This window comes from Papio anubis, chromosome 7, assembly GCF_008728515.1.
Source record: "Papio anubis isolate 15944 chromosome 7, Panubis1.0, whole genome shotgun sequence".
NCBI lineage: Eukaryota > Metazoa > Chordata > Mammalia > Primates > Cercopithecidae > Papio > Papio anubis.
In genome coordinates, this window is record NC_044982.1 from 40,542,185 (window position 1) to 40,559,474 (window position 17,290).

The 17,290-nt window shown below is 41.3% G+C and overlaps 1 long non-coding RNA gene across 1 annotated transcript; it reads right to left on the bottom strand.

Moving 5' to 3' along the window:
• Positions 1-494: 494 nt before the first annotated feature.
• LOC103886317 lies at positions 495-8,904 on the bottom strand. The gene is made up of 3 exons (XR_002523395.2): positions 8,513-8,904; positions 5,073-5,224; positions 495-3,603 (listed from the first exon to the last, which is right to left on the bottom strand). It is a non-coding gene; the product is annotated as an uncharacterized LOC103886317 (long non-coding RNA).
• Between the last annotated feature and the right edge of the window lie 8,386 nt (positions 8,905-17,290).

The window sequence follows — 17,290 nt, forward strand, 5'->3', positions numbered from 1 at the left end:
TAAAGCTGTGGAAGTGAAACACAATTAGTGACACAGGTGACAAAGGGAGGCTGCTGAGGTCTGGCTAGTCACAAAGCATTGGTGCTCTGCAGTTTAATAAACCCCACATGTGACACCATGGGGACAGTCACCTTGGCTGCTGGCTGGACGACTTGTGCACCTGCTTTTCTGAGAGGTGTGGTGAGGAAAGTTTTGGGTAGGCACTTTCAGAACTAAAACTGGTCCAGGCCATGGGGATGCCAGCAGGAGCTCTGTACCTGGGTATATTTGGAAATGCCCACCCTAGAATACGGTACCCTGGGTTGGGTCACAGAAATGGGGTTGTGGCTCATTAGTTCCAGCCCCAGCTAATACTGCCAAGCACCAGGTTATGTCCCAACCATCAGATTTCTTTTTATACATAGTCACAAAATACCTACAAAGCTTCATGCTGTTGGCTTTAGGGAGCGACAGGTTTAGGATACAGATACCGTAATGCTGATCCTTCTCTCCACAGAAAAACAAGTCAAAAACCCAATCTAGATTGACAGCCTACTATATGGCAGCACTGAGCATTAAAAAAAACAATTTACATTTTTATATGTATTTAGAATTTCAGAACTTAGCAGGTCCTTATTTAGAGACAGAGGAGAAGGAAGATGGAGGAGAGAGAAGATGGAAAGGAGAAAGAATACTGTACTTACAAAAGGGATTAAGAGCAAAGACTCTGAAGAGTTTGATCCCAGCCACTTTACCAGCTCTAGGCTTCGGGCAAGAAACATCACTTTTCAGGGCCTTAGTTTCCCAATTTATAGGACAGGAATAAAAATAGTACCTGCTCCCTGGGGTTGCAGTGTGGATTAAATGAGTTAGCACGTAAAACCCTTAGAGCCATTCCTGGCACATGGGTTGAGCTCAGTAAATATTAACTGATGCTATTTTTTATATTCTTGGACAACATTGCAGGCCAGGAGCACCATGTTTGTTGGATGAAACTCTGTCTTTGCATAGAAAGGACTAAGGCTTTGAGCTTACTAGCCACAGGAACTTGGTCCCTTGACTTCCCCCCTCAGTAAAGCAAGGATGCCAATAATCTCTGCCTCATCAGGTGTGTTCTAAGAAGTAAATGAGGCAGCCTTCAGGCCTGACCTTTTGTTCTCTGTCAAGGAAATTGGAATGGCTGAATTATTTGAAAGGCATAAAATTACTAAGTCACCTCGAGTTTGCCTTCCATGTTTGCTGACGCTAGAACCTCTGTCAGCTCCCCTCCTCCATCCTGAGATAAGTGTTTGCCTTCACACATGCTCAAGACTCCTGAGAAAAGCCAGTCCAAACTCCACAGCCTCCAGGATGCTGCAGGGTTTCATCCCGAGGCAGATTCACTTCAGAACCCCCACACCTGCCCAAGATGGGACACTGAGGACCAGCTGAGAGCTCAGGCTCCACAAAATGCTCAACAAACTGGGCACGCTGGGCCTGGGAGCTACCCAGGCAGCTGGGCCATGAGGAGGGCAGGAGCTCCGGCTCCTCTCCAGCTGGCAGGTCTGCTTAATGAGCTGCACTCAGAGCACAGTGACAGGGGCTTTTTGATGGGCAGAGTCATTAGCACTCCATTTTAATTATCCCTCCTGGAGTTCCCCATCACTTTTCTTTCACTTTACCTGACAGCGCTACTAGTGGCTCCCAAATGCCAAATGGTAACAAGTGAATTGAATTACTGTAAATATGGATGACTCTCAAACTGGTTGGAAAACAAAGGACATTAGTCTTCTCTTGCAGTGTCAGCTGAGCAAGTCTTGCCTCCTTGGGGGCCCAGGAAGGGGGCTTATATCTGAGATTCACTTATGTCTCTGTGGGGTCTAATTTCTAACAACTGGTGCAGACAGCCCATTCAGAAAATGCAAAGAACAACATGTCAGTAGCTCCTTAATGCCATTCCAGCAAAGAGATAAGAGAATAGAGAGAGAAGAAGTACAGCTATCCCCTCCTGGTAGCTCTGAGAAGATGGGGACTAACATAGAGAGGCAGTATGAGGGGAGGAGAAGCGGGGGACACTCTCCTTGTTAGGAATTACCCCTAATGGCTTCTATGACTATCATTGTGATGAAGAACTGTTATTTGAGAAGAAAGAGGGATCTCTCAGGATAAAAGGGTTATTCAAGAAGGTTCTGTTGGTGGCAAACTCCACTGGCATTTCTCTGAACATTTTTTTCCTATATTTCCAAAAGACATTTTTGCAGGGTATACGATTCTTGATGGGCAGTTATTTTCTCTCAGCCTTTTGGAGACAGAATCCCTCCACCTGCTGGCTTCCATTACTGCTGTTGAGGAAGCTAAAGTCAGTCAATTGCTGTTGTTGGGATCCGAGTTTCCTCTCTGGCTGTTTTTAAGATCTTCTCTTTGCCTTTGGTATTAAAGAGGTTTCACTACAATGTGGCAAAATGTTGTTGATGGAAAAAACCAAACTCTATAAAATATTTGAAGAGGCTTATTCTGAGCCAAATATGTGAACCATGGTCCATGACACACAGCCTCAGGAGGTTCTGAGAACATGTGCCCAAAGCAATTGAGTTGTAGCTTGGTTTTATACAGTTTGGGGAGACAGAAGTTACTGGCAAAAACATAAAATTGATACATGTAAAATAGACATTGGTTTGGCCCAGAAAGGTGGAACATCTTGAAGAGTGAGGACTTCCTGATTGGCAATTGGTTGAGAGTGTTAAGCTTTGCCTGAAGAGTTGAAGTCAGCATAAACAAATGCTTGAGTTAAGATGGGGTAGGGGGTTATGGAAACCAAGGTTCTTCTTATATAGATGATGCCTCTAAGCAACAGACTTCAGAGAGAATAGATGGTTAATGTCTCTTACTGGACCTTAAAGTGTTAGACTCTTTGGAAAAAGACCAAGAAAGTACAGGAGGTTCTCTACTGTATGCAGATTTCCTCCACAAGATATAGCTTTACAGGGCCATTTCAAAATATGTCAAAGAAATGTGTTTTGGGGTAAAATATTTTTATTTTCTTCACGGCCTGCTATGTGTCACATGATGCTATGCCAGAGTCAGGTTGGAGCTGGGTATCTTATTGCCACAAAGAATCTGGTTTTTCAGTCTTACAATCTCCCTTTTAATGTCAGTGCTGGTCAGTTGTGCCTAAACACCTAAGTGAAGAGGGTATAATGAGGTATGTCTAGGCCCCCCTTCCCGTCATGGTCTCTCTTGGCCAAGGAGGTTCCATTCAGTCAGTGGGGGGACTTAGAATTTTATTTTTGGTTAACAGTATAAATTTATTTTTATTATCCTGCTTGGAATTTATTGCAGTTCCAAATCTGGAAAATTCTTGGCCTTTATTCTTCAAACATGGCTTCTCCCCATTTTCTATATTCTGTCTCTGCAATTCCACTTAGATGCATATTTGACTTCTCTGCCCTTCATACCTTCTTGTTTCTCAGGCGTTTATCTGTGGGAATCCCAAGAGTCTGGTTGAAGGATTTTCCTCCAGAGAGGATTTGCATTTGCTTCTGCCACATGCCAGATGTGCTTTCAACACTGGGTTGCTTTGAATTAATTTCTCATTAATATCTCTGGGTTTTTCTGGTATACATAGGTAGTGTCCAAGCTCCAAACCTGTATGGGCACAGGCTTGTGGTTACAAATATTTAAAAGAGATTTTTCATCTTCCAAAGGCCAAAGCAAAAATAATCACATTTTCTTGTTTGTGCCCTGGTGAAGCAGAATTTTTTCCTAGTGTTTGTTTTTTTTTTTTCCCCCAGTGGTTGTAGCATGTAGAGAATTCCTGCCCTTCCAATTCCCTAACTGGTGGTGATCCATTGTCTGGACACCTGCCCTACCATGGCCATAAAACCCCAAGGCTCTAGAAAAGATGATAGGGCCAAGGAACCCCTGGGGGGCAGCTGTTGGCTTCCACAGCCACTTTATTTTCATATTCTGAGCCTTTCTCTACTGTCTCAGAAGTTCTGAATTCTTAAAACATTTTGGTCAGCATTTTAAGTTGTTATTGTTTGCCTGTTTATTTTAGAATGGGAAAGTTTTCAGGATTTCTAGTCCACTATATTTTCCACCTTCTGTATTTATAATCGCCTCTTGGAAGAATTTATCAGCTTCTCACTCTCTTGATATTCCCTTTGTTCCCAGCAATCTCCTATGGTATGGGAAGAAAATCCCTCCTTTTGTATGTTTTATCTCATACATTGTTTAGCCTCTATTTTATATATATATGCTTTATCGTGTGTACTTTAGGTTAATATATTAGTATATTCTTATAATGTATTATTAAATAAAAGTACAATTTTTAACTGATAGGGATATGGAATCATGAGAGTTTGGAGACTCCACTGCCTTTTTTTGGAGACAGGATCTTGCTCTGTCACCCAAGCTGGAGTGCAGTGGTACGATCTCAGCTCACTGCAACCTCTGCCTCCCAGGTTCAAGTAATTCTCCTTCATCAGCCTCCCTGGTAGCTGGCATTACAGGCACCCGCCACCACACCCAGCTAATTTTTCTATTTTTAGTAGAGACAGGGTTTCACCATGTTGGCCAGGCTGGTCTGGAACTCCTGACCTCAAGTGATTCGCCTGCCTCAGTCTCCCAAAGTGCTGGGATTACAGGCATGTGCCACCATGCCCAGCCTCCACTGCCTTTTAAAGCCCATTGTCTATGTTCTTATGAGTTTTAAGGTTGGAAAGAAAATATTCAGAGCTTTGCGCACAGCGAACTCTACTTCTTCAGACTAAAAACAAAAGGTCTGGCAGGGTTACACAAACAGATCCCGTAGAGGTGGGCAGACAGGTAATGTACTTGCTGGGCTGCAGGTTAGGAGATTTTAGTTGACTCTGACTGACCCATGCTCTAAGACTCATTTTCATTTCTTTTCTGTAGCCCATGCTTTTTCATTTCGGTATTTCTCTCTGCTACCTAACAAGCTTTTCTACAGCTTTGATTCACCCTATTGACACCACAATAGTTTAGTTTTTCTGTTTAAAGAAAAAAAAATAGAGAACTGGCACAAAAAAACCTATCAAAACTTTCAAAAACAATTGACAGCTTCTGGCCCCAAATCACCAGTAGAAGCTCACCTGGGTTGTCCTCCAGATACCTTGCCTGGGGCTGTATTTGCTGTGAGCCCCCCACCATCCTTTCAGCAATCTCTGATGCCATGTTGCTCTGCCGGTCTGTCTGCATTCCCTGTCTGGGTTGTGTTTTCAGGCCTCAGAGAGTGCATTTCATCCTGACAGTGGACACAGTGAACGAGGTTCAAGGAAGCTGTCTGGCTGAGTGACCACAGTTCAAGAAGTCTATAAACAAAAGCTAGAGAATCAGAGCTGTCTTCTTCATTTTGAAACTGAATTGCATGCAGCCTTGGATTCTTTTTTGATTATGATCCCAGGTCTCTCATTTCCTAAAATGACCCCAAATGGGGATGTAGAAAAATGCTCAGTCTAAGGCTATTTACTGTTTATAGCCTTAGAAGACAGTACACAGAAGGCTCACATGATAAATATTATATAAATATGTGTGTATCTGTCTGTGTCTTGTATGTATAAATTGATATAATCCTTGTGATAGCAACAGCTTTTATGCAGTCATGAATAAGTCTTTAGATGTAGAATTGTGATACTCTGGTTTATTAGTATTGAGGAAACATGGCACAAACAAACAAAACATTTCATGCTACAGTGGTTGTGTGCACTGTTACCTCCAACACATATGACTCACCTATGATATGAATGTGCCATGTCATAGGTGAGTCACTCCCAAAGATATTCAAAGCTGAAGCTGCAGCCATTTTTAAAAATCAGAATCTTTGATAACTCTGAATCCATTAATGTGGACAAAAACAGGTTCAGACTGCACTGTGCCAATGGGCACTATTACCTCCTGTTCAGTCAAGTTAAATAAACTGGGTCTCCAAATAGGCTTACATTTTCCGAGCTAACAGTCCTCCCCTGTTTATATTTTCTACTTAAGGAGGATATTTTTTAAAAGCCTATTTCACATAATCAATTTTAGTGGGCCCTTTAAAATGGGAGGTGAGCTGGAGGTAGTTCAGTTTGTTTAACAATAACTTCAGCTTATTGAAGTGAGCATTAGCGTATCATGTCCCCATATGGCGGTCATTAGAGAGAGGGGAAACTTGAGAAGCTTATTACTCTCAGATAGCTAGTAAAAGGAATTGAAGACATTTTTATAGGACCTAAAGATAGTGCCAATAAAGTTAGGACAAAATTCATTTGTAGATGATAAGCAAGAGGAGGAAATCTTTGAGAAACTAAAAGGTCTTAGCTCTACAGTATACAAAGTAGAGAAGCTTTCAGGTGAGAAGTCTATGGTTCATGTGCATATTCATTAATGTATTTACCTTTCTCAGTCACTCAGTTAACCAGTGTTTATTGAGCACCTACTATGTTCCCAAATGTGGTGGCTCCTGAGAATACAGTGATAACCAAGGCACAATCCCTATCTCAAGGACCTCACACATAGATGATAGACTAGGAAAGAGGCCACTGAGTGCAAAGGGATGGAATAAGTGGAAAGGGAGGCAGGGGGTATTGTGCCAGTGCATGTGGTGGTTACAGGAACGGTTCCTACCTGACTTGCTAGGGCAAGCATGGGGTGTGGGTTGTTCCAGGCAGATAGAGCTAGAGGTATAAAAATCTGCAAGAAGAGAGAAAACGGGGTGTCCTTCAGCAACTTCCAAGTAGCTATTTATGGCTTCCACTAGTTCAAGGAAGGGAATATCAAGAGGTAAAACCTGGAGAAGTAAGCAGGGATCCAGATCACAAAGAACCTTGTATGATTCTTGAAAATGGAAAACCCTTAAAAGGTTCTAAGCAGGGGAATGATGTGATCAGATATCCATTTTAGAAAGATGGTGTATTAGTCTGTTCTCACACTGCAAATAAAAACATACCCAAGAGTGGATAATTTATAAAAGAAAGAGGTTTAATTGGCTTACAATTTAGCATGGCTAGGGAGGCCTCAGGAAACTTACAATCATGGTGGAAGAGAAAGCAAACAAGTCCTTTTTCACATGATGGCAGCAAGGAGAAGTCCCAAGCCAAAGAGGGGAAAGCCCTTTTAAAACCATCAGATCTTGTGAGAACTCACTATCATGAGAACAGCATGGGGGTAGCTATCCCTATGATTCAATTACCTTCCACCAGTCCCTCCCATGACACATGGGGGTGATAGGAACTACAATTCAAGATGAGATATGGGTACAGACACAGCCAAACCATGTCAGATGGTGTAGGCTGCAGTGTGCGAAATGAATTGGAACAGGGAGAGGTGGACATGGAGGGCGAGTTGGGAGTCTGGTAAAGCAACAAATAAGCCAAAGGATACAAGTGGCCTGAACTAAGATATCTGACATGGGATAGAAAGAAGTGAACAGACTGAAGATATGCTAGGAATGTAAAATTAGGACACAGAAATGGGTTGAATATGGAAGAGGAGGAAAGAAAGAAGCTAAAGGGATTTGGGGTTACACCACTGGGTGGGAAATGGTATCACTTAATGAGATAGTGAACAAAAGGGGAAGAGGGAGTTTAAGGAAAACAATGGTGAATTAAATTTTAGATATGTCATGTTTGCCTTTGGGATATCCAATTAAACTCTTAGATATATGTATCTGATGCCCAGGACAGGGAACTGGCAGGACTTAGAGATTTGGGAGTTATCATTTTATTCTTGGTAATGTAGGCAATGAAATATGGATGAAATTACCCTTGGTATGGGGAGAAGAGATCCTAGAACAGAGCCCTAGGGAACTAACCAATATCAAAGGGATGGAATGAGGGTGAGGAGCCCATGAGGCAGCCTGAGGATCAGTGGAGTAGAAGACCTAGGAGAGCATGTTGCCAGAGGGGCCATGGGAAGAGAGGCTTTGGAAACAAATGGATTGTCAACAGAGTCAAATGCGACAAAGAGGTCATACAAAATGAAAGAGGAATTTTAAAAGAATTACTGGAGGTGTCGACTGTCATCAATGGTAAGCAGATCATTGGTGGCCTGGGTAAAAGCAGTTTCAGTGGCACAATGGAAGAGGAAACACAGCTGCAGTGAGTTGCAGAGTGAATGGAAGGTGAAAACGTGGAATTTAGAGTAAGAACAACTTTTTCAAGATTCCACATGTGAAGGACATGGAAAGAGGAGGCAATAAGTGCCAGAGGAGAATGACAGGATAGAAGGCAATTATTTAGAAACTAAATGATAGAAGAGACTTGAAGTGATTCAAATTTTCATGAGAATTAGCCAATAGAGAGGCAAAGATTCATGAGATGGAAGGAAGAAGGGGGGATGATTAGAGGGGTATATGTGAGAAGGTGAGATGGGGGGCTTGCCTGGGTCCTGGGTGCAGAGAGAGGTACTGACCTTGGTAAGGAGGACAGACCTGGTGCCAGTTAAAAAACAATCACAAAAACCCAGGCAGGTACACCAATACATGTTGATGCCCTCACATCTGGAATCGACTGAGGGTCAGCTAACTGGCTCTACTGAACTTGGCTGTACTCACCTCTCTAGGACTCCACAGCTGTCATCTGATCTGGATGAACCTCATCTGCTCCACAAGACCCTCAGCCTCCTCCTGGGATGGGTAGACTTGCCTGGACTTGTTTATTCTCATGGCAATGGCAGAGATGCAAGAGAGCAAGCTCCAATTTCCAAGCCCATCTGCAGCCTCTCCTTGTATCATGCCTGCTAATCTCCCACTGACCAAAGCGAGTCATGTGGCTGAGCCCAGTATCAGGTCAGTCCACCCACACATTGCAAAGTTAAATGGCAGAGAGCATGAGGGCACAGATATCTTAACACAGATAAAGGGAAATACAGTTTTGACATTTTGTCAAACACAAGAAGAAAAAGCGGTTTGTAAGAATCCAAGGGAAAAAGACAAAGCCTAGCCATTCGCTCCTCTTTCATGCAGATCAAGGTGCTGCTGTATTATTTATGTCCGGAAAGGTTAACACTCAACTGTGGTTAATGAGCAAAGTCAGCCTAGATGAGAACACTTCATGATAGGGTCAGCATCACCTTATAAAACTTAACGACAGCAAAGTCAGCTTTATTGCTTTTCTTGAAAGGGGGAAAGCCCTCCACCACCTCAATGAAGTTGGTGGAATCTGCTCCTGGGCAAAAGAAAAAAATGTTCTCTCCAAAGCTTGTTTATGAGAGAAGATTACTGGACTGTGAAAGAGTTTAATTTAAAGAGTAGGGTGGGGAGACAGGAGTGTCTGCAAAAGTGAGGAAAAGACAGCTCTGGCTGATATCCATATTACACTTGGAAGGGCAAGAAATGAGCTTGTGGATCAATGAAGCCAGGTTTTCAAGGGCTAAACCACAAAGGTAGGGAGCAGAATGTTGATTCTGTGATGGGGAGTGCTTTCCCCATATGCTTCAGACATTCCCCAAACTTATCATCACCTGCCCTTCTCCCTCCTCTCTATTTTCAGGCAGAACCATTCTATAAATACTTCGCTTTGCTTCTGAAACACTAAAGCACAGCACTGCGAATTATAAACCTTCAGTGTACAGAGGTGTCTGTAGTTATCACCTGTGGATCTTGCACTTACATAAATCAGGGGTCTAGATGAGTTGCTCCCCCTTCTTTCAATTCAGTGTGTTGTGATGTATTCCCCGTCAGGGGCATTGATGGAATCTAGTGTCTTATTTTAACTAAACTGTCAGAAAATGAACACACGACTTTGAAAGTTTCCTGCAAAGAAACAGCAGTTGGAAGATTTGCTGGTCTTGGACAGGAGAACAGACCTAGTGCCAGTTAACAGCCACAAAGACCCAGGCAAGTACACCGATACATGTTGATGCTCCCACCACTGGAATCAACTGAGGGTTGGCTAAGGAGCTCCATTGATCTTGGCTGGACTCACCTGTCTGGGGCTCCACAGCGGTCAGCTTACCTGGGACTCCAGCAGCTGTCAGCTCATCTGCTACACAGGGCCTCGTACTGGGATCGGTCAGCTTGCCCAGGCTTGTTTTCCTCACAGTGTTGGTGTAGATGCAAGAGAGTAAGCTCCGATGCCCAAGCCCATCTGCAGCCCCTTCTTGTGTCATGTCTGCTAATCTGCTACTGACCAAAAGCAACAGGGAAATGGGAAATGGCTGGGCTGATGAGCAGCCCACCACAAGAACAAGCTCTTGGTCAGCTACACTGCAAAGTGACACAGTGGTGAGGTGATGTGATCACTTCAGAGAAGTCAGCGAAAGGGGGAAAAAAATTGAAATGATGAAGAAGATTACTGTTTAAAATACATATTTATATCCACTATCATTAACTATCATTAAATGGTCCCAAGTGCACATTGTACCTGAAGTTGTCATAACTAGCAGGACATGAAAACTTTAAGCATTCAGAACCCAGATACAAACTTCTGCAATTGCCTCAGCAATAGCCTAGGTCATGTAGTACCCAATCCAGTGTTTTTAAAAATGCGACTAAACTACAATAAAGAAGGATCTTTAAAGCCTTCTTACTTAGAGGAAGCAAAAGGCCACACATCTTTTTTCTAGTTCTTCCTTCTATTGTGAAAATAACTGAAATCAGATGTGGAAAAGAATATGGCCGCACACAGAAATGAATTACTTTGTCAGCCAATGATATTAAAAGATGCATAGAAAATATTGTTAAAGGTTAGAAGAAATGTGTCTGGAACAAGAGTGGGAGGTTTTAAGACTTGGGGATGAAAAGATGTTATCTAAATGAATGGTATTGCTAGGTTCTGTTTCCATAATGGCTGTAGAAGAACTGATTTTGTGAGTCAATAAAAAAAAGAGGTATGAAAGAAAACAGATTCTCCACAGAAAATGACATCTTGAAAACTGAATATTACCTCCAGTGGAGCAGGTGGTTTGATTGGAGGAAAAAAAGGATTCCAAAGTCAGGCTGTAGAGTTGTCCCATGTGTGAAATTCATTTAGTTCATTTTTCCTTAACAAGCTACTGTGGCAAAGAAGTAGAAGGCAGAATTTCATAGGGCAGTACTTGCAAATCTGAAAGTGCGTATGGTTCACCTGGGGATCTTGTTAAAATGCAGATTGTAATTCAGGAGGGCTGGCCTGTACTGGGATTGTGCATTTCTAACAAGTTCCCAGGCGATCCGGCACTGCTGGTCCATGAACTACTCTTGGAATAGTGAGAGCGTAAAGAAATACAAAATGTTAGGGTTGGTATTTATTGTATAAAAATAAGATCATTGACAATATAATAAAATCTTCAGGTTATTTGGTATGGATCATGCAAATCATTTTCACAGAGAGGTTTGCTGGTCACCTTGTGTCCGTGTCCTAAAGAGCTGTCGTATATGAAGATGTGCTGCTAATTTTACCTTTACAAAAATACCATATTTTCCAATTTCTGACCTTTTAAATAATGACAAATAGTTGTTGATAGAATTCTATCCAGCAGGAAATAAATAAATACATCTAATCTATTTCTTTATGCAAAAATGGCAATTTAACAATGAATGGGAAAGTAACTGCTCTTCAGAAAGCTTTGTGCTGTGAAGAGAACATTGTGAAAACAGATGTTTTCATTATGATGAGTTTTTGTTGAAATGACAAAGCACCACCCACAAAAACTTTCTTATTTTCACACTAAAGAATTTGGAAACTGAATTTTCTAATATTTAAGTCATTTACATAGTGAATTTTGAACACATTTGCTAAAAATGTAAAAACATCAACTTCTAATTTCTTTGCACGAAAACTAATTTGGTATCAGAGAATATCGAAAATGTTAGCTGAATTTTCACAAATACTTTTGCATAATTGGTGAATAAGACTGAATAATTGTAAGGAACATGGCTGTGCTTTGGTCAAGGACAAACCAAGGTAAACATCCAGAGTGACTTAGCGAGTTTAGAGCACAGGTGTGTAACTCCACTTGTTATCACACCCATGTAGCCATAACATAGGAAAGCCATCCCTTGGCTCTAAGTCGCTATTGTCTGTAAAAGGTATACTTGCCCTGCTGACACTGTACAGGTGCACTGGCGCCCAGAGAAAGAGAGAGACAGTCAGAGCTGTCCATCTTTGCAGACAGAGCAGAGGCCAGGACACAGGTCAGCTTGCTAGTGCCCAGAGAAAGAGTTAAGTTGCTGACACTGAAGGCAAGGGAGAACTAGCCATGCAGCTGTGTGTGTGGGAGCCACTAAGCAGCTGAGACAGGACAGACAGAGTCAGAAAGCTGTTGACAACTGCTGCTGAATAAAATCATCTTTCACCTGCCTACGGCCCCCTGAGTGTTCTTTCTGCTCATCTACGCACTCCCTCAAACCTCAGCATGGGCTGGAACCTGACCCTGGCCATGACAATAATGAATACTATAATTTAGTAAGAGAGACCAATGGTGCATGCCTTCCATATGAATCTATGAAGGATCTTTTTTTCCCTCTGATAGAAATTAAAATCAAGCAAGCAAACAAACCCAACTTAGAACTGGACCCTCCAATGAGTATACTACAAAGTCCTAAACCAAGATTTGAAAACAAAGTATTTTCAAGTGCATTGTTCTCACTAATACTAATAATGTGTAAAAAGAGCTTAGTAAGAATAACATTTTATCATTAATAACACAATTACTTAAAAAGCATTGTTTCTTTTTTATCTTATACTTCATAATTTACATTTTGTATGTATTTTCACATATATAAAACATTGATACATCTGAATAACCTATGCAAATACACATATATTTTAGGGGGTTGTTTACTGTTTTTAACATACGGGTCATGTAACCCAAAAAGAGCACAAGACACTGATGTAACTTAACACCTTTATAGACTGTAAACTCTGTGTGGCTATTTTCTTTTCTTTTTCTTTTTTTTGAGACAGAGTCTTGCTCTGTCACCCATGCTGGAGTGCAGTGGTGTGATCTCGGCTCACTGTAAGTTCCACCTCCCAGGTTCATGCCATTCTTCTCCCTCAGCCTCCCCAGCAGCTGGGACCCGCCACCACACCCAGCTAATTTTTTTGTATTTTTAGTAGAGACGGGATTTCACCATGTTAGCCATGATGGTCTCGATCGCCTGACCTCGTGATCCACCCGCCTTGGCCTCCCAAAGTGCTGGGACTACATGTGTGGCTATTTTCATTCATTCATTCAATGAATATTCACTGCACACAAACATTGGCTTAATGAGTATTGATTGCATTTATATTCTAAAAGACATTTAAGCTAAGGGTGATTGGATTTTGTTAGCAATATGCAAAAAATATGAATGGGCTATTCTCATGGAAAGAAGAAAAAAGTTATCCTTTAGGTTGGATCAAGCAGCTGTGCCATGGAATGCCAAGAGTCTGTATCATCCCCGTAGCATTTATTGCATCCCTGACATGCCTGGTGAAGAAGTGTGAGCCAAGGAAAGGATTTGTTCCTGGAGATCTTAAGATCTTAACACGATTCACAGCTGGATCCCTACTGCTGACTCATGAGATCCACCCTCTGGAGCTGGCATTCTTCGGCGGAGCTGTGCAGAAAAGCTGAAAGGCCCAGTCAGAAGATTTGTATAAATGTTGCTTCATTTTTCTGCTTAAGAGCTTATCTTTTCCTTTAGAAAAAGAGTTTCTGAGGAATTCTTATCATGAAAACAGTTTGTATAAGCTGCCTCTTGTGAAACCATTGCTGTGGTTTCGCTAAGATAAGTCCTATTGTACATGATCAGCAGTTTAAAGAATTCCCAATGAGAAAACTGAATGAAGGGAGATATTTGGCTCTTATTTAAGGAGAAGTAGAAATTACTTTCTTTGTATTAGAAAGAATCTGAGGCAGAACCATGCTTTCGGGATAAAGAAAAGGGTGTTTTTTCTCTCTCCTTCTAATTTTGATTTAGGGAAGAGAAGTAAAAGAGCTACTGTTGAAAAAAGGGAATTGAAACCCAGGAGGAACTAAGTCATCAGCAGGCTCTAAATGAGGCTGGAGATAACAGCTGAGAGAAGCCACAAAGCTTTGCAATATAAATCTAGCCTGAAGGTCCAGCTCCCCACATCAGCCTCGAGGCATTCACGTCAAATTAGAACATTTCAATCAATATGGCTATGTGGGAGGATTTAGATTTAATGATGATTAATAACAAACATATACGGAGTTAACAAAATGTTTCTCTAAGTGTTGATTTTTAAAGAATAAGCCACTTTATTGTTTATTGTTCTTTCAAGTCAGCAATCTTCAAAGTATATTATGTAATTACTAATTAATTATACATTTGTTAGCATGGACTTGAGAAAACAACAAAATGTGAATCTCAGGAAAAAATCTTTCCTGATAGAGTGCCCAACAGGGCACTTACTGCCATTTGGTGGCAATGTACACTGATTGTAGGAAAAGAGCCTACAGGTTTTTTTTAATCCCAATTTTGTATACAGAGATTCATATTTCCACCCACTCTTGTCCTATTTTCTAAGATAATATGGGTTTTCAAAAACTACAAAGATGAAGACAGCAATGTTAACTGATTCAACAAATCATTACGGAGCATCTACTCAGTGTCAGGCACTATTATAGGCACTGGGGATACAGAGATGGCCTAAAAAGTTGATGACCATGCTCTCATAGTATCCAATATCTGATAAGAAAATGGACAACAAATGAATGGATGAATAAAATAATTTCTGATGTTGTTAAGTGCTATATGAAAATAAAACAGGGTAAGCTGGTAAGGCGTGACTGGGAGAAGGGCTCAGGGAAGAAGATCTCTTTGAGGAGCTGACGTTTGGACTAAATTACAAAATGGAATTGAACTTTGCAAAGATCTGAGAGAAGAACATTCCAAGCAGAGGGAACAGAAAATATGAAGGCCCCAAACGGAGTGCAACTGTTTATTTTTAGTGAGCCAAGGAGAGATTGGTAACAGGTCAATTCAGATAGAGAGGCAGGTCCTAGATTATGTAAGGCCAGTTTGAACTTTATTTCAAATTTTTGAATATTCATTTTAAATGTATTATGAAACTTTATTCTAAGGACAATGGAAAGCTGTGAGAAATGGAAAAAAGACACAATATTTTGCAGCGTTTCCCTTCAAGCATTGGACTCTGTTTTCCCAGCTCTGCCATCTGGACTAGACTTGTGGCTAGTTTTGACCTCAGAATGGCAAAAGCGATATGTTAATTCCAAAGCCTCAGCCTCAAGAGTTCCTGTAGCTTCTACCTTCACCTCTTGAAACAATTCTGCCATTATGTAAGAAATCCCCAGCCGAACTACTAAATGGTAAGTGACCACATGGAAGAACTGCCCAGCTAAGCCCAATCTATATTGCTGATCCACAGAATTATGATAAATAATAATTGGCTGTTTTAAGCATCTAAGCTTGGGGATGGTTTGCAATAGATAACAAACAGGAACCATAAGAGAATTTTAATCCTAGGAATGACATGATCTGATTTATATTTTAAAAGTTTACTTGGGTAGGTCACATTCAAAGAGAAACATTGAGAATCTAAAATATTGAGAGAGAAACACCAGGATTCCAAGGGAAATACTTGTCCAAATGGGATGGATACGTTGTCTGGGGGCTGGATAGAATGTTCTCATTGAGAAATGATCACTGCGGGGTTTACTACAGCTAGGATACATGGCTCATAGCAACTGTTGTTGCAACATTAAAGTTGAACTGATAGAATCTAACCCTCTGTCTGAGCAGAGCAAGGTTTCCTAGGGCCCCTGAAAGCCTCACTTCTCTGAATGAAACTCCCTTTGCAGACAGGTTGCATTTTTGTAGACACTGATGAAGCCACTAGGAGAGGTAAGCACAAGAGTAGAGTTTAAAGTATAAGAATCAGCAATTTGTTTCTGGCTATGGTCATGATGGAGTAATGGGTTGTTTCCTATTTTCCCTAAGTGTCGGCTGGTCTGAGAAATAAAGGGAAAGAGCACAAAAGAGGGAAATTTTAAAGCTGGGTGTCCGGGGGAGACATCACATGTCAGCAGGTTCGGTGATGCCCCCAAGCCACAAAACCAACAAGTTTTTATTCGTGATTTTAAAAAGGGAAGGGAGTGTATGAATAGGGTGTGGGTCACAGAGATCACATGCTTCACAAGGTAATAAAATATCACAAGGCAAATGGAGGCAGGGTGAGATCACAGGACCGGGGGGAAATTAAAATTGCTAATGAAGTTTCGGGCACACATTGTCACTGATAACATCTTATCAGGAGACAGGATTTGAGAGCAGACAACCAGTCTGACCAAAATTTATTAGGCGGGAATTTCCTCGTCCTAATAAGCCTGGGAGCACTATGGGAGATTGGGGCTTATTTCATCCCTTATCTACAACCGTAAAAGACAGACATTCCCAAAGCAGCCATTTCAGAGACCTCCCCTTGGGAATGCATTCCCTTTCTCAGGGATGTTCCCTGCTGAGAGAAAGAATTCAGTGATATTTCTCCTATTTGCTTTTGAAAGAAGAGAAATATGGCTCTGTTCCGCCCAGCCCACAGGCAGCCAGACTTTAAGATTATCTCCCTTGTTCCCTGAAAATCACTGTTATCCTGTTCTTAAGGTGCCCAGGTTTCATATAGTTCAAATACACATGCTCTACAAACAATTTGTAAAGTTAATGCAATCATCACAGGGTCCTGAGGTGACATTCATCCTCAGCTTACGAAGATGATGGGATTAAGAGATTAAAGACAAGACAGGCATAGGAAATCACAAGAGTATTGATTGGGGAAGTGATAAGTGTCCATGAAATCTTCACAATTTATGTTCAGAGATTGCAGTAAAGACAGGTGTAAGAAATTATGAAAGTATTAATTTGGGGAACTAATAAATGTCCATGAAATCTTCACAATTTATGTTCTGCCATGGCTTCAGCCAGTCCCTCCATTCGGGCTCCCTGACTTCCTGCAACACCATGTCAAGTAATGTTGAGCAATTTGTTGCAAGCCTGTTATATTGCTAATAATGACTGGGCGGTATTCAACTGGCAGGACTGTGCACTTACAAAATTAAGAAGTCATGAAATGTAGATGAAATAGCACAGGCTCTGAACCTGTATTTCCATGCTAGCTCTGGTCTTTATTACCTGTCTAATCAAATGTGGGCAAATTTACTTCCCAGTCTCCATTCTCACATCTACAAAATAAGCAAAATTATCATCACTAGGACTGTAGTGAAGGTCACATGAGATAATGTCCCTAGTATGTTTGGCACTATAACTGATGTCCTCAAAATTATTAAGTTGATGCTAGAGAAGCATGCTTCAATCTGTGCACAATTTCTCCCTCTCCCAGGGTGTCATGCAGTTTCTCTGCACTAATTAATTTCTACCATGTGATGTGTA